Below are 23,527 nucleotides of genomic sequence, written 5' to 3' on the forward strand. Positions count from 1 at the left end.
GAGTGTATACATTGTCTTCCACGAGTGCGGGTTTTAGATTGTCAAAAGAATGTGGGAAGTGTGTAGATCATCTCCACAATATTCATTTCATTGTGATTTAATTCTATGCAATGTTTGCCACTGAGGAAGCCACCAGAAAACACGGTCAGTCCATGCTTTCAGCAGCAGATTTCTTAAAAAAATTCTTTTCTCATTCAAGGACAGAAATTATGTAGATCTATTTGTCTACTCAAAAATTAATGACTCCTCCAGAGAAAACCTACTAAGTAACCCTGCCTCTGTCCCGGTCCAACACAACAATCTCTAAGGTTGTCCTTTCTCTGATATATGACTGTCCCTTTGTAGTCTATGCACTGAAATGGGGAGTGGAGCATGACATCACTGGAGGTTAAATGCTACATAGATGATTGTACTTGAATAATCACTTTCTGGGTTGCTGTGAGCCTCACTTGGTTTCCAGGATCCTGGGGTACCCAGATCTACTGCAGAGGGGAGAAATTTTCATAGACTTTATTTTCTCATGTTCACTGCTGCCACTCTATAAACCGTATTCCATTGGGCACACTGGATTATCTGGTCCTTGAGAGATTATTTTTGAGTATTCGTACCAGATGCAACCTAGCATAAGTTTAACTCATATAGTTTCTTGGTCTTAGAAGATCAACTCTCTGGTCTTCAAGTGATTGATATGAATGAGTAAAAGACTTGAAACATAGACTATCTTGCTGTCATCTTTTGCTATCAGCATAGTGCAAGTGTTCCATTTTCCTTCTCTTCCTTGCTCCTCATTGACTCGGTGCTTTCTCTGAGGATGCTCCCATAGCCACTTAACCTAACCTTAGAGCACAGACATCTTGTTGTACAAATTAAGCAATGCTCTCTAAATAAGTCTTGGTCCACTGCAACAGTGATTAACAGTCACTCTGTCTTGCTAGGTACTGAGAATGTCCCAGACATTAAGCAGATATTTTGTAGAGAAGAAGAGTTCCAACCTCATGATGAGGTAAGGTGACTTTTCTTTGGCCAAAATAGAAACGTTGCTCTCTGATTTTCCTATTTCATTTGAGTTTTGCTCTCAAATATGGTAGCATAGTTATGCATTCTATGCTCTGTTTTCTGGAATGGTAGAACAGCCCCTTAACAATGAGAGTCTTATAAGGAAAAAGCTTTTGTGAATGGCACAGGGAAGTACCCATCCCTTTTGGAAACGATGTTCTTCCTTGAACTAACTACCTTGCAGTTGATGCATCATTCATGAAAAAATTTAGGGTTGTCACAGATATGTCTTATCTTTTTGCCATCTATTAATGTTGGCAGTACCATGCCTTTTTAGTACCAAGAAAAAATAAAGACATGTGCCTACAAGTCACATGGAGATGCCCTCATAATGTCTTTGTTTCTGTAATTGCAGGGGTCCTGGGAAGAATACAAAAGCTGTAAGTATTGTTTAACTCCTTACTGAGAACAAATGTAAATGCTAAGATAGGTATGGCATCTCTTACTGGTTTGTCTTTGTTCGGCCAACCAACTTGTTTCTGGAGGCAAGTCAACATGTTTTTTATTTTTTCTGTTTTCTTTTTTAAATTCTTCTAGATCTCCTTTTATAGTCAAGTTTCTGCACAGATTTCTGTGAGGCTGTTTACATGAAGAATGCTGGGATTGTGCACTTCAATGTCTTGTATTTTGAGTGTATATGACTCTGTGCAGTGTTGTGGTTTATGGGACACAGTACTTATTCCCATGCAGACTTTATTTGAAATTTGTAGTTTATTATCTCATTGGTCTCCATGGCATTTGTGGCTGAATATTTTTATCATCCTTTCTTCAAAAAGCAACCTAAGAATCCCTGGCTCTCAAAAAATTGTATCCTGAAGCAAAGTGAAAGCATGAATCCATTCATGACATGCAAAGCTTCCTTGGTTGAGCCTTAAATTCATTTAAGAAAAATCTGGAGACATTAGCATCAGGGCGGAGAGTGCAGCACTGCAGTTCAGAGATACTGCCCCTCCATGATGAGTTGCATCTGTTGTCCAGTTATCTACTTATGTAAACTAAGGTGTAGCCATGGATGCTTGAAGGCATTCATGTGAAAAGTTCAAAGTCTCCCTGCTGTAGCTGATCATTTTACACAGTCATTTGCAGTTAAAAGCAATCATGAAGGTGGCTCTACCAGTAGGTTTTAGACTCATGTCTTAGAAGCTGACCTGAAATGCCAAAAGAAAATTAATGAAGTACACTTGAAAATAGCACTGGGAGAAATAAGATTTTTCCAACTTGCGTGCCAGTCACTCAGGAAAGATTTAGTTGAACAGTCCTGTGCAATTCTGAAAGACACCTGTTGGTGACACAAATCTAGTGTTAACAATTACACATAGTGAGCTTTAAAACTGCTCATTTTGTTAAATTAAATCGTATAATTTTACTTTTATTTTCTGACCATTCCCATGCCCCCAACCTTGTTCTCTCTCAAAGTTATGTCTTCTGAAGACCATTCATGTGTGTGTGTGTCTGTGTGTGTGTGTATGTGTGTGTGTGTGTGTGTGTGTGTGTGTGTGTGTGTGTGTCCTGTTTGGACATTAGTTGGTTTTAAAACACCAACTAATGAGTTCTGAAAACTTATACCTACAGATAACGAGAAGTTTGGATCTGGTGGATTTATTTTCTATTGTTTAAATTTTTTGTTAATGAACAAGGATTCTAGGCATCATTTTGTTCTGGTTTTCCGCCTTTCTTGAACAACCTTCTACACCAGAGAATGGGTCCAAAGCAGTCCAATCTATCTCCATATACTCATGTACACATGGAGAATGTTCCCTGAGTATTTTATAATTCCTAGTTTTTAACAACCTTACAGATACTCTGTTTTATCCTAGATTTCCCAGGAGGTGTCCATGTCCCAGAATCGAAACATACTGTAAGAATGCATTTGTTTGTCTTCTAGAGAAATACACGTGTAATTTGTGTTCCATTTAGTGTTACTTTTTGAATTCTGTGGAATTCAAAGAATTGTTTATTTGTTTTTACCAGTGGGTCTCCATATCTATGGTGTTATTGATATTACCATGTTCATTACAAGTGAACCATAGAGGCAGTTCCCTCAAAAATGACTTTCCCTGCTCTATTAAGGATGGTGTGCCTGCAATCTAAATGGGCTGGGAAGTCCACTGTGGGAAAGACGCCTTCCATCTTGACCTGTGCCATTTGCAGCACCATAGGGCATATGTCTGTTGTTCCCTAAATCCTCCAGAGAAAGCCAGATGGTGGTGACATATACGATGTGGGCCAATCCTGACAATGCTTTCTCTTTTACAATTGCAGATGGCATCCACCCTGGTAGGGAGCTGTAAGTATCTCATATCCTTCCTTTGTTGATGAAATACCTCAGTGTTTCATTTCTGAGAAACCTCACTCCAGGTTCCTGTTGGGAAGAAGGGCTGAAGGTTAAATGAGAGAAAATGATCCTGCCGTAGAGGCTCCGTGGAGAATCCCAAGAAGACCTGGAGTTAATTTCATTCAAGCCAGTGTGGCTTCATGTGGCACACTCTATTCTGATTTGTTGTTGTTGTTGTTGTTGTTGTTGTTGTTGTTGTTGTTGTTGCAGATACAGCCCAAGTGGGAGACACAGATATTGAAGAACAACAACAAGATCTTGATAGTAAAGAGGATTTTCCTGGTAAGTAACAGCATGCCCTGTGGAGAGCAACAGGAAAGGGTAGGGCTCAAGAAGAAGTCGGGTTGGACATTCTGCTTGGCAGGCTGAGTCAGTGGGAAAGCCATCAATGAGATACAGATTTGTTTGATTCTCCTTCCAGCCATAATGGTAAAACATAGAAGCAAAGCACAACAAACCCCACTGGCAATTAAAGATGACCCAGGCGAGTTGGGGAAATGGCTTTTTAATCAAGAACACTGACTGCTCTACCAGAGGACTGAGATTCTAATCTCAGCACCCCATATTGCTGCTCACAGACATCTCTAACTCCAGTTCCAGGGTCTCTGATGCCCTCCTCTGGTCTTGATTGGCACTGCATGTGTGTGGTACACAGGCACTCATATGCAGGCAATACAGCTGAAATAAACTTAAAAATAAAAGCATTCTCCCTGCCTCTGTCAATGTCAAAGCACCAAGCCTTTGATTGTAATTAGTAGATCTCCTTGTGCATTGCTTGTTTGACATCTGGCATTCACTTCTGACTGCTGGTTTGTGAAAGAAGTATCAGTGGAATACAACTCTATAGTCACTGATACGAACCTGAGTACAAAGGTCATGAAGTGTGAGCCCAATAATGCAGAAGAAGGAAATCCTCTTCTGGCTGGTCCTTCAGGATTTATCACAGCACCTCCCTGGTCCTCTCTTGCCTGTTAAGTCTCTCTATAAAGGGTCAGCCACCACTCTATAGGTGGATGGCAGAGTGAGTGGTCTGGCCTTGCTGCAGCACCTTCTGTAGCAGGAGGAGTCAAGGAGCCAGTGGAAAGTTGAGGCTAATCTGGTGTGAACCAACATGGCTAGATCTTCTGTACGCAGAAGTGAGTGAGCCACTCTGTTAATTTTCTTGCAGATGCTATAGAAATACAGCAGTGGGAACTCAGAAAAGTATCAAGTACTGTTGAGCCTGGTAGGTACCTGCATTCTCAGTCTATGCTGTCATATGGGGAAAGTGTCAGTAGGGAAAAGGAAGGAGGAATGGATATATTTGAGCCTCTTCCCTATTTCCTCTGGTGACTCTGCACTTTGTGTCCAGTAATCCATAAAACCCTCTACCTGGTTACTGATCCTGCTAAATGGGTTGTACTGCCCACCTGATGTGACCTCAAGATCTAATATGTGGTTCCCTGAATTCATTCCCATTTTGTGTCTCAGTTTATTCAGTTGTCCCCTTCCCTTGTATTTTGGCCTCACTTGAGTCCCATGCAAAGTTCATGGGACAGCCAAAGACTGAGAGGGAAGTGTATAAAATGGGACATTCCTTAGAGACATGCCCAGTAAGAAATAGTTGAATCTTACCAGGCCATCTGCTTCATGCCTTCCCATGTGGAACAGTGGGGAAGGGTTGTTTTTGTGCCACTGAGGAAAGCAGGGGAGCTGAAGAGAGTGGACACAGGGATGTTGAGCACTGCACAGACAGTAAGCAAAGCTTTGTTTCTGATGAAGGAGGAGGAAACCCAAAGGGAACATCCAAAAGTTGCAACCAACGAATTAACAACCAATAGAACTTTTTCCCAGATAGTACTGATATAAAAAAAATAGGCTATGTCTTTGAAGGCACTTACCTAGTACGGTCAATTTGATCCTTGCTAGAAATACCCAATGCCCGGATGGTGTTGGCACATGCCGTTAGTTCCAGAACTTGGGAGGCAGAGGCAGGCAGATTTCTGGGTTCCAGGCCAGCCTGGTCTGCAGAATGAGTTCCAGGACAGCCAGAGCTGTTGGAGAAACTCTGTCTCCAAAAACAAAACAAAACAAAACAAAACAAAAAACAAAAAAAGAAAGAAAGAAAGAAAGAAAGGAAGGAAGGAAGGAAGGAAGGAAGGAAGGAAGGAAGGAAGGAAGGAAGGAAGGAAGGAAAGGAAGGAAGGAAGGAAAGGAAGGAAGGAAGGAAGGAAGGAAGGAAGAAAGAAAAGATATAACCAATAGGGTCCCAGAACTTTGTAACACAACTCATTTACTATTTTGAACCTATTTCATTTTTCTTTTACAATTTTGAATTTATTTGTATTCTATTGCTAGTGGCCGATACACTGTTTGTAGCTCCACCAACATCATCAGAGGATGATGAGTATGTATCCATAAGAAGGAAAAAGAGGAAGAAATGGAGGAGGCGCTACTACTAATTAAGAGCGTCCCGTGTTGCCCAGTGAGTACAGCACACCCAGGGGCTTCAGGAACATGGAAAGCGTTGGAGGGAGTGAGGGGAAGTGCCCAGAGAAACAGAAGCAGACATTGACATTCTGAGCTTCCAGTTCACCAGGATAAAGAACTGCTAGTTCAAAACCGTGTACAGTTGTCAGGAGATGCTGGGAAAATAAGAGTGGATGCCGTGGGGGGGGGGGGGGCGGGAGGGGGGGTTAGGCTGATGGGGATGGGTTGAGGTTTGGAAGGACAGTGTTAGAGAGATAGAACTGTGGTCTGAGTACAAATCCCAAGGTGGGAAGGAATGTGGCATCCAAAGGCACTGTCAGAGCAAGCAAAGTCCCCCATGGAGGTTTTATTACTTAGGGTTACTATTGCTGTGATTAAACACCAGAGAAACCTGGGAAGGAGAAGGTTTATTTGACTTACATATCCTGAATCACAGATGGTTGAGAGAAGCCAATTCATGAACTCAAACAGTGAAGGAACTTGGGGGACAGGATTGATGCGGAGGCTATAGAGGACTCCTGCTTACTGCCTTGCTCCATAATGACTTATACAGCCCACTTTCTTATAGGATGCAGCATTACAAGTCTATGGATGGCTCCCTGCACACAATAGTCTGAGTGCTCTCACAGTAATCACTAATTAAGAAAATGTCCTGTAAGCTTGCCTCCATCCTGGTCTTGTAGAAGCAATTTCTCCACTGAGGTGCCCTCTTCTCAGATGGCTTTAGCTTGTGTCAATTTGATATTAGAATAGCCAAGACTAAGGTCCTGGGAGTGGAAGGCAAATACATAAGTCATGTCACGAAGTGCCATTAGGACTGTACATTAGTGGAGTGGGGCTAATCGGGACAAAGAGTATATAAATGGCATCAAGAGTAAAGAGTGGGAGGTGAGGCTGAAAGGTGAGAGTGGAGAAACCTCACCAGGCCAGATACAATAACACCCAGTACAGGTCTGAAAAGACTTGAAGGAAGGAGATAGGTAACTGTCAAAAAGCTCTTTCCACTTCAAGGTAGAAAGGTCCCAAAGATCTGTGGTGCTATTCAGTTGGAAACCACAACTCTACCTTTCCAGGGGTTCCTCTAGATATGAGGTACTTGAGGCACTGAGAGTTGGAAAAGACAGGAAGGAGACCTTGGACATAGCAGAGTCTTCAGGAGAAATGGGTGTTCTCAACTCTGACAGATGGTCAGCCTAGGAAAGGGGTATTTAACCACTGCAAAGTTTCCTTTATTAAGGAAATAAATAATCCTTATTTCTCCTCTGTTCATAGGCCCCAGGTCCTTGGTCCAACTGCAGGGACCTTTGGTAGTTGGAAGCAGAGAGATTTTAGCCAATGGTCAGAACAACATTAGTAAATCTCTGGAAGAACAGACAGTGGCTTTGTCACCTGTGAAGACCTCTGGTAAGATCTAGGACCTTGCTTTGCCCTTGAATCTCTGTTATCAGCCTCTTTAGGCTCCTAGCCACCTTGATACTGTCAGTTTTTTCTGTCATTTCAAACTTAATTGTAGAAACACAGAAGTGTGTTGTCTCATTTTGTCAACTTGTGACATGATCTACGGTTATGTGAAAGGTGGGAATTTCAATTGAGAAAATTATTCCATAAGATCCATCCACGGGGCATTTTCTTTCTTTTATTTTTTCCACTAATTTATTTATTCACTTTATATTCCAATCTTAATCCAAGCTCCTTCTAGTTCCCTGATCCCTGGCTCACAGAGCCCCTTCCTTCACTCTCCTTTTCTTCATGGAAAGAGGAAGTCCCTTGACAGGAACCAACCCATTCTGGTACCTCCAGTCACTGCAGGATTAAGTATATTTTCATCCACTGAGGTCAGACAGGACAGCCCAGGAGAGAGCCACAGGTAGGCACAGAGTCAGGGTAAGTCCTCACTCCAGATGTTGGTGCATCTCTATGAAGATCAAGCTGCACATCTGTGCAGGGGGGGCTAGATCCAGCACTTTTATGCTCTTTGGTTGGTGGTTCAGGCTCTGGGAGCCCCCAAGAGTCCAGGTTAATTGACTTTGTTAGTCTTTATATAGAGTCCATATCCCCTCCAGGTCCCTCAGTCCATCCCCCAATTCTTCCAAAGATCTTGAGCTGGGTCTAATATTTGGCTGTGAGTCTCTGCATCTATTTCAGTCAGCTGCTGGGTGGAGCTTCTCAGAGGACATTTATGTTAAGCTCCTGTCTGCAAGTTTAGCAGAGTGTCATTAAGAGTGTCAGAGATTAGCTCTTGCCCATGGGATGGTTCGCAAGATGAGCCATTCATTGGTTGGCTATTCCATCGATCTCTGTGACGTCTTTGTCCCCAAACTATTTGTAGACAGGACAAATTTTAGGTCAAAGGATTCGTGGGTAGGTTGGTGTTCTTATCCCTCCACTAGGAGTCCTGCATGGCTAGTAGATGGCCACGTCAGGCTCTGTATGCCCCAAAGCTAGGAATCTCAGCCAGAGTCACCCTCATAGACTTCCTGGAGCCTCCCCCATCCCAGATCCCTGGCACCTCCTAGAGATGCACACCCCACATCATGCCCTCCAATCTACTTCCAGTTTCCATTTGCTCTCCATGCCCTCTTTCCCACACTTATCCCTCCCTTCATCCACTACCAATCACAATTTGATTTCCCCTTCTGAATGAGACTGAACTGTCCTCTCTTGGGTCCACCTTGTTTCATGGCTTCTTTGGGTCTGTGGATTGTAGTGTGGGTATCCTGTACTTTATACCTAGTATCCACTTATAAGTGAGTGTATGTCATGCATGTCCTTTTGAGTCTGGGTTGCCTCCCTGAGCATGATATTTTCTAGTTCCATCCATTTGCCTGCAAATTTTAAGATGTCCTTGCTTTTAATAACGGAGTAGTATTCCATTATGGTAATGAACCACATTTTTTTCCATTCTTTGGTTAAAGGGCATCTGGGTTGTTTCCAGGTTCTAACTGTAACAAGTGAAACTGCTAGGGATACAGGTTAGCAAATGTCTGTGTGTGATGGTAGAGCATCTTTTCAGTATATGCCCAGGAGTGGTACAGCTGGATATTTAGGTAGAACTATTCTTACTTTTCTGAGAAACTGTCAAATTGATATCCAGAGTAGTTATATGAGTTTGTTCTCCCACTAGAAATGGAGGAGTGTTCCCCTTGCATCACATCATGTGTAGTCGCTTGAGTTTTGGATCTGAGCCATTCTAATGGGTATAAGATGGAATCTCAGAGTTGTTTTGATTTGTATATTCCTGAGGATGAAGGATATCAATCATTTCTTTAAGTGTTTCTTGGTCATTCAAGATACCACTGTTTATCTCTGTACTCCATTTTTTTCCTTGGGTTATTGATTGCTGTCTAATTTCCTGAATTCAATATCTATATCTATACCTATACCTATACCTATACCTATACCTATACCTATACCTATATCTAATCTATATCTATGTGTATATTTATGAAATGTTGATTGTAGTGCCTGGTATTCTGTTCAGGAAACTGTCTCATCTACCAATGTATCCAAAGCTATTCTCACTTTATTAGGTATAGTGTATCCAATTTTATGTTGAGGTCTTTGATCCACCTGGACTTGAGTTTTGTGCAGGGCAATAAACATGGATCTATTTGAATGTTCTACATGCAGACATCAAGTTAGACAACAATACCTGCTGAATGTTTTTTCCTTTGTTCCATTGTATGGTTTTGGCTTCTTTGTCAAAAATTAAATGTCAATAACTGTGGGTTTATTTCAGGGACTTTGATTTGACTCTTTTGATCAACCTGCCTATTTCTATACAAAATATCGTGGAGTTTTTAATCTCAATTGCTCTTCAGTTCAGCTTGAAATCAGGGATGGTGATACCCCCAGGAAATATTTTATTGTACAGAATTGGTTTAGGTATCCTTGGTTTTTTGTATTTTCATATGAAGTTGCTAATTGTTATTTCAATGTCTGTAAAGAATGTTATTGGAATATTTATGGGAATTGCATTGAATATGTAGACTGCTTTTACTAAGATGACCATTTTTGTTATCTTAATTCTAGGGGGTCTATGAGCATGGAGGATCTTTCCATCTTCTGATATCTTCAAATTATTTCTTCAGAGACTTGAAGTTCTTGTCATATATGTCTTTCAATTGCTTGGTTAGAGTTACCTTAAGGTATTTTTTATTTTTTGTGGCTCTTGTAAAGAGTGTGTTTCTCTGGTGTCTTCCTCAATCAATTTGTTTTTATAAAAGATGACTACTGTTTATTTTTTAGTTAATGTTGTATCTTGCCACTTTGCTGAAAACATTTATCAGCTGTAGGCATTCTCTGGTAGAATTTTTAGAGACACTTAAATATGCTGTAATATCCTCTGTACCTATTGATACTTTGACTTCTCTTCCAATTTGAATTCCCTTGATACCCTCCAGTTGTCTCATTGACCTAGCTAGAACTTCAAGTGCTACACTGAAAAGGTATGGAGAGAATGGACTGCCTGGCTTTGTCTCTTATTTTAGTTTAAAGACTTTAAGTTTCTCTCCATTTAATTTGATGTTGCCTATTGACTTGCTGTATTATTATCTTTATTGTGTTTAGCTGTATGTCTTGTATCCTTGATCTCTTCAAGGTTTTTAACATGAATGGGTATTGGATTTTGTCAAGGGCTGTTTTAGAATCTAATAAAAAGATCATGTAGGTTTTTTTCTTTCACTTTGTTTATATGGTGAATTATGCTATTGGATTTTTATATATTAAAATATCCCTGAAACCCTGGGAGGAAGCCTATTAGATCAGGGTAGATGGTGTTCTTAGTGTATTCTTGGATTTGGTTTGAGACTATTTTACTGATTATTCTTGCATCAATGTACATGAGAGAAATTGGTCTGAAATTCTCTTTCTTTGTTGACTTTTTGTTTTAGCTATGAGTGTGACTGTAGCCTCATAGAATGAATTTGGCAATGTTCTTTCTGTTTCTCTTTTGTGGAATAGTTTGAGGAGTAGTGGCATTAGCTCTACTTTGAAAGTCTAGTGTTTTTTATTGAAAAGGCAAGTAAAAACACTTTATGATAAAATTAAAGATTTACATGGAAAATATTTCAGCTAAAATAGAAGAGATACATAGAAAAACATGTTAAAATTGGCAATTTTCATGGAAAATTAAAGAGTAAAGTTGTACACAGAAAAACATTGCTAAATTAATTGAAATATAAAATAGAAACATTTTTTGACAGAATTAAAGATTTACATGGAAAATATTTCTCATAAAATTGTAGAGAAATGTAGAAAAACATTTCTACATCTGAATTGAAGATTATCACAGAAAATTTTACATAGATATAATAATGGTAGGCATAAAAGTATTCCTAAGTTGTTTGAAAGTGGAATTATAAACATTTTCTGATAAACTTGAAGATTTACATGGAAAATATTTCTCATAAAATTGAAGAAATATATAGAAAAACATGTTAAAATTAAATATTATCATGTAAATTATACAGAGAAAATGATAGGCATAATGATAATTCTAAGTTGATTGAAAGTGAAATTATAAACATTTTCAGATAAAATTGAAGATTTACATGGAAAACATTTCTGGTAAAATTCAAGAAATATATAGACAAACGTGTTAAAATTGACTATTTCATGGAAATTTTTACATATAAAATGGTAGATACAGAAACTCTAAATTAATTGAAGGTGAAATTAGAAACATTTGTGATAAAATCAAAGATTTACATTGAAACCATTTCTGATAAAATAGACAAAATATATAAAAAAACATTAAAATTGAAAATTATCATGAAAAATAATGCAGATAAAATGGTAGTCATAAAAAATTAATTAATTAACAGGGGAATTACAAACATTTTCTGATAAAACTGAAGATTTACATGAGAAATATTTCTGTTAGATTATGTCTTTTTATTAGGGAGTTGAGTCCATTGTTGTTAAGAGATATTAGGGAATAGTGATTGTTGCTTCCTGTTACTTTTTTTTTTAATTTTTTTTATTCGGTATATTTTTTATTTACATTTCAAATGATTTCCCCTTTTCTAGCCTCCCCCACTCCCAAAAAGTCCTGTAAGCCCCCTTCTCTCCCCCTGTCCTCCCACCCACTCCTAGCTTCCTGTTACTTTTAATGTTATTTTTATGTTTGTGTGAGTATCTTCTTTTGGGTTTGTTGGAAGATTACTTTCTTGCTTTCTCTAGGGTATAGTTTCTCTCCTTGTGTTGGCATTTCCCATCAATTATCCTTAGTGGGGCTGGATTTGTGGAGAGATATTGTGTAAATTTGTTTTTGTCATGGAATATCTCATTTTGTCCATCTGTGATGATTGAGAGCTTTGCTGGTATAGTAGCCTGGGCTGGCATTTGTGTTCCTTTAGGGTCGGTATGAGGTCTGCCCAGGATCTTCTAGCTTTCATCGTCTCTGGTGAGAAATCTGGTGTAATTCTGATAGGTCTGCCTTTATAAGTTACTTGCCCTTTTTCCCTTACTGCTTTTAATATTCTTTCTTTGTTTAGTGAATTTTGTGTTTTGATTATTATGTGCTGGGAGGAGGTTCTGTTCTGGTCCAGTCTGTTTGGAGTTCTGGAGGCTTCTTGTATGTTCAGGGCATCACTTTCTCTAGGTTAGGGAAGCTTTGCTTCTATAATTTTGTTGAAGATATTTACTGGCCCTTTAAGTTGGAAATCTTCCCTCTCTCATCTATACCTATAACTCTTAGGCTTGGTCTTCTCATTGTGTCCTGGAGTTCCTGGATGTTTGGGGTTACCAGCTTTATGCATTTTGCATTTTTTTTTGACTGTTGAGTCAATTTTCTATGGCATCTTCAGCACCTGAGGTTCTTTCTTCTATCTCTTGTATTCTGTTGTTGATGCTTGCATCTATGACTCCTGAATTCTTTCCAAGGTTTTCTATCTCCATAGATGGCTCACTTTGTGATTTCTTCATTGTTTCTACTTCCACATTTAAATCCTGAATGGTTTTGTTCAGTTCCTTCACTTGATTGTTTGTGTTTTCCTGTAATTCTTTAAGGGATTTTTGTGTTTCTTCTTTAAAGGCTTCTGCCTGTCAACCCATGATCTCCTGTTTTTCTTCAAGGGATTTTTGTGTTTCCTCTTTAAGGAGTTTTACTTGTTGATTGATGTTCTCCTGTATTTCTTTTTTTTTTTCTCCTGTATTTAAGGGAGTTGTTTAAGTGTTTCTTGAAGCGCTCTATCAGCATCATGAGATTCAATTTTAAATCCAACTCTAGCTTTTCCGGTGTGTTGGGGTATCCAGGACTTGCTGTGGTGGGAGAACTTGGTTCTGATGTTGCCATGTGGCCTTGGTTTCTGTTATTAGGGTTCTTGTGCTTGCCTTTCACCATCTGGTTATCTCTGGTGCTAGTTGGTATTGTTGTCTCTGGCTGGAGTGTATTCCTCCTGTGGGTCTGTAAGCCTGTGTCCTTACTCTTCTGAGCTCAGAAGTGAAAGCACTGCTGGGAGATCACTCTCTCCTGCCTGACTATGCACAGAAGGCTGTACAGTTTCCAGGCTCCCTGGTGCAAAGGGCAGAGGGAGACTTCTGTCCCAGCTGCTCCACTGATCTTATGCCCTGTGTGCTCCTAGCTCTTGCCCTCCAGAGAGAAGGTGGAGATCTCACCTCTGAGCTCACAAGTGAAAGCACTGCTGGGGGATCACTCTCTGCTGGCAGGCTATGCACAGAAGGCTGTGGAGTTTTCCAGGCTCCCTGGTGCCAATTGCAAGAGTTTTAATGGCTGACTTTACTTCCTAGAGATTTAGATGGTTGTTTAAATGGTTTATCTAATATTGATTTAACTTTTATAAGTTGAATCTATCAAGAAAATAATCCATTTTCTTGAGATATTCCAATTTTGTGATGTACAGGCTTTTGAAATAATAATGAATGATTCTTTAGATTCCCCCACTTTCTTTTGTGTCCCTCTTTTCATTTCTGATTCTGTTGGTTTGGATATTGTCTCTCAGCTTTTTTGTCAGTTTAGCTAATAGTTTGCTTGTCTTATTGGTTTTCTCAAAGAACCAGCTTTTTGTGTCATTGATTCTTTAAACTATTCTCTTTGTTTTTAATTTACTGATGTTTTTTTTAACCCTGAGTTTGATTATTTCCTGCAGTCGATTCCTCTTGGGTTAATTTGCTTCCTTTGGTTGTAGAGCTTTCAGGTGTACTGTAAAGGTTCTAATATGAAACCTCTCTTCATAGTTACCTTATGAAGGCCTTTAATGCAATGAACTTTTCTCTCATGATGGCTTGATATGTCCCATAAGTTTGATATGTTTTGCCTTCTTTTTCATTGAATTCTATAAAGTCTTTAGTTTCTTTCTTTACTTCTTCTTTAACACAGTGGTCATTGAATAGAGAGTTCTTCAGTTTCCATGAGTTTACAAGCTTTCTGTTTCTGTTCTCGTTAAAGTCCCAGGTTTGATCTGATCCATCTGAATCCTATGATCCGATTTAGGTATTCAGTCTCCTTGTATCTGTTGAGGCTTCCTTTTCATGAGTTCTATGGTCAATTTTGGGGAAGGTTCCATGAGCTGCTCAGAACAATGAATATTCTTTTGTGTTTGGGTGAAATGTTCTTTATATATCTGTTAGGCTCATTTGAGTCATAATGACTATTGGTTTCACTATTTCTATCTTATTTCTGTCTCAGTCACCTGTCCATTGGTGAGTATGGAGTATTGAAGTCTCTCACTGTTATGTGTGTTTTGAACTATGATTTAATCCTTGGTAAAGTTACTTTTACAATTGTGGGTGCCGTTGCATTTGGAGCATAGATGTTCAGAATTGAAGCATCCTTTTGGTGGATTTTTTCCTTTGATAAATTTGAAGTGTCCTCCCCTGTCTTTTTTACATTAAATTTGGTTACTACTGCTTGTTTCTTGGGTCTGTTTGCTTGCAATATCATTTTTTAGCCATTTACTCTGAGGTAATATCTATTTTTTACTGAGGTATGTTTCTTGTTTGCAGCAGAATAATGGATTCTGTTTTTCATATCCATTTGGTTATCCCCTCTCTTTTTATTAAATAATTGAGTCCATTGATTTTTGGAAGATATTACTAACCAATGATTGTTAATTCCTGTTATTTTGATGTTGGTGGTGGTTTTGTGTGTGTGTGTGTGTGTGTGTGTGTGTGTGTGTAAGGGAGGAGGGGCAGAAAGAGAGTGCCTTTTGGCTTTGCTGGTGTGAAATTATCATTTCTTCTATTTAGCCTTATTTGGCTAGAGATCCTCTGGAGGGCTTTATTGGTGAAATAATATTGTTTAAATTTGGTTTTGTCATGGAATTTCTTGGCTTCTTCATCTATGGTGATTGATATGTCTGTTTTTAGATGTTACTTTGTCTTTTTCCCCTTGCAACTTTCAATATTCTTTAGTGTTTTGATTATCATGTGGCAGGAGGAATTTCTTTCCTGATCCAGTCTATTTGGTGTTCTATAAGCTTCTTGTACATTTATATGCATTTCTTTTTTTAGGTTAGGGAAATTTTATTCTAAGATTTCGTTGAAGATATTTTTCTGGACCTTCGAGCTGTGAATCTTCTCCTTCGTCTAGTCCTATTATTCTTAGGCTTGGTCTTTTCATACTATTCCAAAATTCCTGGATGCTTCATGTCATGAACTTTTTAAATTTAACATTGTCTTTGACAAATATATTATTTTTTTCTATTTTATTTTCTACACTTGAGATTCTCTCTTCTATCTCTTGTATTCTGTTGGCGATGCTGTGTCTACAGTTCCTGATCTCTTTCCTAGGTTTTCCATTTCCAGGGTTGCCTCTGTTTTTATTTTCTGTATTGATTCTATTTCCATTTTCAGTTCTTAGACAGTTTTATTCATGTCCTTCACCTGTTTAATCGTATTGTCCTGTATTTCTTAGGGATTCATTCATTTCCTCTTTAAAGGCCTCTATCACCTGTACAAGTGAGGATTTAAGGTGATCTTTAGTGCTTTGGCTGGGTTAGGATATCCAGGGCTTGCTGTAGCGGCATAGCTGGGCTCCGGTGGTGCCATATTGCCCTGGCTCTTTTTAACTTGCTCCCATGATGTGCTTAGCCATATGGTGTTTTCTGGTGTTGGCTGGATGATCCTGATGCCAGCAGGGCTCCTCAGGACGGCTGGGAGCCTGTGAACCAGACAACGGAGGTCAGGGGACAATACACAGCATACCTACGCTACCAAGCCCAAGGTGGAATTGATTAGCAAAAGAACAGTGGGAGATGTTACCAAGACATTCTTGGGGTCTCAAAAATCTCTGAGGAATGGCCGAGCAGGCCCAGAGCCAGATAATAGAGGTCAGGGGACCCAGCACAACTCATTCATGCTGGCTGTGCTCCAGAGGGACCCAACTCAGCTTCCTGTGCCTAAGTGGACTCAACTGGCAAGGGATGTGGGGGGATTCAAGCTGGTTGTTCCTGAAGCCCCCACTCAGGCCACCACAGAGGAGCATTAATTTATATTAATGTATAAATTAACACTTTCAAGAGTTTATCTAATATATTATTATTCCTACCTTACAACATATGCAGTGATACATCCTATATTCATTGAATAGCACTATTGCTGGGATATTCATATACAATTTTAGAGTAAAATTCTAGAATAAATATGCCAAGTTGGATGTTGCAAGGGTCCAGCAAGCTGTAAATAGTTGTGGTTATGTATCATATAAAAAATAGATTTATCCTTCCTAGACAAAACTCTTTTAGTTAAAGAGTAAATTCGGTGAGTTTGGGACTAATAATTCAGAGTACTCAGATGATCCAAGGTCACTCTTCTGGACTTGACTTTGAGTATAATAAAGGAAGGCTGTACCTTCCAGTCTGGCCACATTCCCATTTCAGGTAACTGTGGTGATTGTGAATCATTTCCAAAGTGCATGTCTTGGTGTAAGGAAGAGTTCATGGTTCTTTTCTTCCTTCCAAGATGTGACCACATTTGGTCATGTTGGTCATAGCTGGCTTTGTATCATTGGATTCAAGGTTGTTTCTGATAGCTTGTCACAAACAATAAAATGAGAATCATTAGTTAAGATGTTACAGTTGGGTGCTGTGTCAGATTATATCAAGATAAAATAGAAAAACAAATTTTCATGAATGTAAACATGGGGGTATAAAGACATTTGGCCTTTTCATCATAAGATGCCTCTACTGTATTGTTGCTGTTGTTTTGTGAGTTTTTTTTTCCCTTAAAATCTAAGGGATGATATAGATGGTAAGTCGAGAGAAGGATTGTTGTGGGACTGAATAATTCTTGTTATTTGGACAGAAAACACAGAGTAATCATTCCCTTTCAGTCTTAGATATACACTAGCTAATATATATTATTATTCTAACATTAAGACATTTTAGTTCTGCATGTGTAGACGATGGAGTCCATGATGCTACTTGGAAAGTATTTTCTAGTCTTGCTCATGGCAGCTCTGTTGAGCCAGACAGCAGGATGGATCCCCAGAAGGGAGGCTATCTCTTTGTATTGAATCATTCTTAGTTTGGTGGTTGAACAGAGAGTTACATGGCTAAGAATGCAATAATACAGTCCACCTCCTGTATTCTCAAAGAACGCTGTATATCCAGGGCTTTGACATTCACTTGTTCATTAAGAAAACTTAATTATGGGAAAGTTAATGCCTTAACTCAAGTACACAGGATTGGTGGTGTGAACACATGCGTATGATAGCACAAAGGTTCACAGGAACCCAAGGTTTGAGGAAATAAACAGTGGGGAGCGCTTGACAGATGCAAATTACTGAACCTTCGCAAGGAGAGCTCTGCTGTAGAATTAAGGGATGGGAACATCACCTTACATCATCTTTCCCTTCCTGAGTCCAACTTTCTCCCTTCCCTCGCAGTATTAACAACATCGTGTAGAGAGAACCAACCTTCCAGTGTCTGCTGCTTCCTGTCAAACATCCTGCTACCTGGGCTGGGCTGCTTATGAACAACACTCAATGGGACCAACTCCGAGCAATTTCCACAGCTGTCTGCAGAGATGAACACAGCTCTCTGTGATCAACTTCAGATCCCTATTTACCCTGCATGATTAGGCATATTACCGTATTTTTATGATATACTCCTTTAAAAGTTTCTACTTGTTTTTAATAGCTTGTAACTTTAATTATATTTCTATATGATTTTAGCTTCATAAAAGGCTTACAAATTGACTCCCTTGGTCCTTTATTTATGTCTGAGTATTCCTATTCCATCAGAGAGGGCCAAGTGTGTTCCCAACAGCAGGCACACAGTTGGAGCAGCATGGGGGAAGGCACAGAGACCCAGAAGATCCAATCCTTACTTTCTAGAGTTGCAGGAGAGCCATGCCCCATGCATGCAGGGGCTCACATCCTTTCCTAGGGCCCTCTCAAGGAGCGAAGCCTAGGCAGCCTTCTGGCTCCAGACTGAGAGTCTTGAGTTCCCAGCTTACAGAAGGGAGCAGCTAGAACGTGTGACCACAAAATAATGGCTACAACACACTCCAGCCCGAAAGACCATGGCTGCAAAAATGCACAATTTCCAACACCCCTGCAAATCTCCCGTCTGCAATTGAAACCTGTGAAGAAAACCTGAAATCACCCATTTATTCAGAGACACACTGAAATACACACACATAGCTTTGCTTTCAAACATTCACTGGGTATGGTGTCCGATATAATTCTTGGGGGTACAGCCAGGGAAGACATAAAGACTCCGTGTTCTTTTTCGATGCAGACCCGTTTCACCTGGTGCCTAATCCCAATCCCAATCCCAATCCCAATCCATGTGTCTGCTTTGAATCCAGAAAGGGAGGAGAGCAGACATTCCTGCAGGGAGCTTCTCCTCTTCTTGGGGCTCCTTCACGCAGACAGTGGGAATGCTGAGAGGTCCACTTGCAGTTGTACTCTGACCATCTCCCAGGAACAAGGGCTGTGTGCCTTTCCCTTCAGATAGCGGAAGAACCCAAGGAAGTAGATGCGGATGGCCAGGGCGAAACGCAGTGGACAGGACTGGCCCTGCTCTCTTGCTCTCTCCAGCACTCCCAGCTCACTCCACAGGCTAGTTAGGAACTGATCAAGTGCCCTCTCTGGCCAGGCAGCTCTGCTGGCCTCTGTGCCAAAGAGGTGGAGGACCTGCCTGAGCACCTGGGAGTAGCATCTGGTGGCTTCTTGCAGCTTCACCTGAGTGATGAGAGGTCCTTTCTTCCAGGGACATCGGAAATTGGTTCTGTCCCGCAGGCACTGGTGAGCCTGCATGGTTTTCAACTCTGCCAAGAAGCTCACAGTTTCTTGGTGCTGCAGGCTCAGGCTCCAAGGTTTACCCAATCAAGTGAGCTGGCTGTGCTGAGGCTCAGCATCGCCCCTCCCACCAGGAATAGATGTCCAGGCAGCATGCTGAAGCGGAACGATTGCGGATGTCGCCCGCAGGGGGCGCGCGAGAGCAAGGCCGCCTTCCCATTGAGCCTGGAGTTTGTGCTGCTTTAATAGTTCACTCTGAGCTCTCAGGCTCTGGCTGACTGTGCTGCACTGGCAAGGCTCCTTCTGAGTCTGGGAGCAGCAGAGAAAGCGCGCCCCCGGAGCAGAGCCGACGCCAGCGGAGGCCATTCGGCCAGTCCTCAAGCAACTCCGGACGGGGATTGAGGGTCCCCTGCCCCTCTCTCGGCCCCCTTCTCCTACTGGACTGTAGGGACTGTAGGAATTCGGCCGATCCATGGAGGCCTGAAAATTTAACCCATTTAACCCAGACGGAACGTGTTAGCTAGAGGACATATTTTGGGGAAACCGTGAAAGCTCCACAGCCCAGAGAGAAGCAGTTTTGTTTGATTCATTTTCCTTTGGTTTCCTCTTTCCTCCCCTCCCTTCCCCTCCCTTCCCCTCCCCTCCCCTCTCCTCTCCTCCTCTCTCCTCTCCTCTCCTCCTCTCTCCTCTCCTCTCCTCCTCCCCTCTCCTCCCCTCTCCTCCCCTCTCCTCCCCTCCACTCCCCTCCCCTCCCCTCCCCTCTCCACTCCTCTCATCCTCCCCTCTCCTCTCCTCTCCTCTCCTCTCCTCTCCTCTCCTCCCCTCCCCTCCCCTCCCCTCCCCTCCCCTCCCCTCCCCTCCCCTCCCCTCCCCTCCCCTCCCCTCCCCTCCTCTCCTCTCCTCTCCTCTCCTCGAGTTTGATTTTCTGTGCATCTGGGTGTGTTTGGGTTTCCAGACCCTTCCAGCTCTCAGGGTAGGAGAGGAGAAAAAGGAAGTGGAGTTGGCAAAGAGGAGAGCTGGTCCCCAGCGGGAAGAGAGTTTCCGAGAGGGGACAGGACAGTCTTGGCTCTCTCCTCTCAGGAGCTCTGCTGACCAGTGCCAAGTTGGACCTCAGGCAGGAAGATGGCGCTCCTCCTGGGTTGGTTCCTTCTCCTCCCTGTTTCATTTGCTCAAACCTCACCCACACCAAAAGGGCATCTTCTGGTAGATGGCCTCTAACTCAGCCCCACAGTGCTTCAGTGCAGTGTGCCTGTCTCTGCTCCTTGTGACATCTACCCTCCCTCTGTAAGTAAACACACGTTTTCTCTCCCATTCTGAATGCAAATGTTGTCTTCTTCTTTGCAGCAGCTTCGTCCCCCCCCCTCCCCAGTAACTGAATAATCAGAGGAGGGCAGATGCTCCCAAGTGGTGTTAGATGTTTTCAGCAACCAAATGTCTTTAGCTCAGTGGCCTCAAACTTTTCCCATCATGCTTCAGGCTCCAGGAGTTTCTGTTCAGCCCTGATGAGATTCTCTGCTGCTTCAGCTGGTGTGGCCTGCTGACTGTGATAGAAATATGATGAGAAGATGTTACAAAACAAAACAAAAGAAACAGGACCAACCATAAGAAACATCATGTAATCCTGCCTTCTATTTCGACTGAGAGCCCTTCCATCTGGTGCTGCATCTGGAATCTGCCTGTCTGCTTTGAGTTGAGTTAGGGAGTGTGCTTTCCTATCACAGAGACTCCTGACTGCAGGGAGCTTCTGCTCCCCCTGGATCTACTGTACCGGGGCACTGGGAATTGAAGAAAAGGCCAGTGTCATGTCTGCTTTTACAACATCCCAGGAGCAAGGGCTGTGTCCCTTTTCCTTCAGACATCGGAAGCTTCCTAGGATGTAGGTAAATGTGACCCTGGCAGATGTTGGTAGACAGGACTGATCATGCTCTGCTCACTCCCTGTGGCCCTGGCAGGGCCCTCACCAGACTAGTGAGGAGGTGCCTGAGCACCTTCTCTGTCCAGACAGCTCTGCTGTCCTCTGTGCCAAAGAGGAGGCAGCCCCGCACGAGCATCAGGGCAGAGCAGTAGAGAGCTTCTCTCTGCTTCACTTGGTGAGAACTCCCTTCTTCCAGGGACTTAGGAACTAGGTTCTGTTCCCCAGGCACTGGTGAGGAGGCACACTTTTCAAGTATCCTAATAAGCGCAGGGTCTCCCCGTGGGCTCGGCCCAGGCTCGGAGATGTGGCCCTGTCTAGTGAGCTGGCTGTGCTGCAGCTCAGCATCACGCTCCAGTCGGGAACACAGAGGCAGTAAGCAGGATAAGATGTACTGATTGTCTTTCTAGCCTGCAGGGGTGTTGTCAGTAGTGCAAGGCTGACTCCTCGTTGAGCCTGGAGTTTTGGCTGCTTTTAGTCTTATCAGGGAAGGGTTGGCTTCTGACTGGCTGTGCTCCAATGTAGGCTTCCTCTGAGTATTTGAGCTCCAGAGAGCTTAAGCAGAAAAGTGGAAGATGGAAAGGAGTTTCAATCCATAACATATATGCTCTGGCAAGAAATCACAGCCAATGACTCTTATAATTCTGTGTCATCTGAAGGATGTAACCAAAAAGTCTTGTAGTCCCTGTGGCTGGATTACAGACACTGGTAGTACACAGGACTTGGGTAAACGTAGATTGTGGAAGCCTTTAAGGTACTTCTTTTTGTGTGTCAGACCATGAGACTTACCAGAGAAAGATTTTAGCTAATGGCTTAGAATTAGTAAACACCCAAGTCTCCTGAGAAGAGGACTAGGAGGAGAGGATTTCAGAGCAGCTTGGAGTGTTTCAGGTGTTCGAGGGCAGTTGAGTGAGCACAGTATAGTCGACCTCAGGCAATGCAGTGGAGTTGAGTTGACTGAAGTGTATTTCAGTAGTATTTAGAGGCACTTTTTCCAAGGAGAGATCCTCAGTCAGAAGCCTAGAGGAGCCAGCTTGAATCAGTCAGCTCTGAGAGGAGTTTGAGCATGAGCTCCCAGTAATCCAGCGAGCCAGACATCATAAAGAGCTAGGAAGGGTGAATTTATTCTGTATTAAACCTCTGAGACAGCAATTTCCTATGGCGAGTCCCGGTTACTTTTATGGTGAAGGACCTGCTTGAGTACCTGGGAGGAGCAACTGGTGGCTTCTTTCTGCTTCACCTGAGTGATTGATTCCTCTTTTCTTCTAGGGACATTGCAAATTGTTGCTGTCATGAAGGCACAAGATTTACTAGAATTGCCATCCTCTGTGGTATTTTTTTTTTTACCGGATTCCATGAAGGAGTTTTCTTACTATCATTAAAATATTATAGAGTCTTCATTAGTAGACTCAATAATATTTTAGAGTTGCAGTATATATGGAGGCTTAATGTATTTCATGGTGTATCTGTACAATGAAGTCTTACGCCCTCCACTGTTTGTTCTGATGTTGCCTGGTCTGGCTTAATCAGTGTGCATTACAGCCACATGTTCCTTATTGCCTTGCCTTTCTCTGTAGACTACTGTGTGCTTTGCTTCCATCTGTAAGAGAAACCTTTTGTGAGAAGTTGCAAGGATCCCTCAGCTTCTGTTCTTGCTTTTTTGCCTGTTGTCTGAACACTTTCCAAAGTTGTTATTTGTAAATATTACACATGTATACATTTAACATGTATGAATCAGTGCAAACTTAAAACTCTGGGTCCCTTCTACTCGGGATAAAAATACATTTTCAGCATATTGGTAATACCAGCTCATAAATGACTCTACTTCCTGCCCTTATGACCATGTCTATAATGAAAATTTAAATCTTTGTCTTTACCCAGGGCCTTTGAGATTAATTCTAGAACCATTCGCCCAATTGGTAGTCCATAACTCTGTAATTTTGTGATTCAACAGGTGCCTTTGATAATCAAATGTTTCCTTCTTATGTATATTTTATGCATTAAGTTTTTGTTAGGCATGAGGAGGGGGGAGCTGAATGCCCAGCCTCAGGTTTACAGCATCTTCAAGAGGAACCTGGGATGTGTGAGTCCCTGTGAGGACAAGAGAAGGTCAGGGGGGGAAACAAAAAGAGAAGAGAAAATAAGGAAAGGAAAGGAAGGGAAAGGGAAGGGGAAGAGGGAAGGGAGAAGGGGAAAGGGAAGGGGAAAAGGGAAGGGGGAAAAAGGGAAGGGGAAAAGGGAAGGGGAAAAAGGGAAGGGGAAAAGGAAAGGGGGAAAAGGGAAGGGGGAAAAAGGGAAGGGGAAAAGGGAAGGGGGAAAAGGGAAGGGGAAAAGGGAAGGGGGAAAAGGGAAGGGGGAAAAAGGGAAGGGGGAAAAGGGAAGGGGAAAAGGGAAAGGGGAAAAGGGAAAGGGGAAAAGGGAAGAGGGGAAAAAGGGGAAGGGGGAAAAGGGAAGGGGGAAAAGGGAAGGGGGAAAAGGGAAGGGGGAGAAAGGGAAGGGGGAAAAAGGGAAGGGGGAAAAAGGGGAAGGGGAAAAGGGGAAGGGGAAA

General features: G+C 41.9%; 1 pseudogene; it reads right to left on the reverse strand.

Annotated features, from left to right (window-relative positions):
- Positions 1-18,689: 18,689 nt before the first annotated feature.
- Positions 18,690-19,222, reverse strand: LOC127679956 (interferon alpha-6-like; annotated as a pseudogene).
- Between the last annotated feature and the right edge of the window lie 4,305 nt (positions 19,223-23,527).

Source organism: Apodemus sylvaticus, chromosome 3 (genome assembly GCF_947179515.1).
Source record: "Apodemus sylvaticus chromosome 3, mApoSyl1.1, whole genome shotgun sequence".
NCBI classification, from domain to species: domain Eukaryota; kingdom Metazoa; phylum Chordata; class Mammalia; order Rodentia; family Muridae; genus Apodemus; species Apodemus sylvaticus.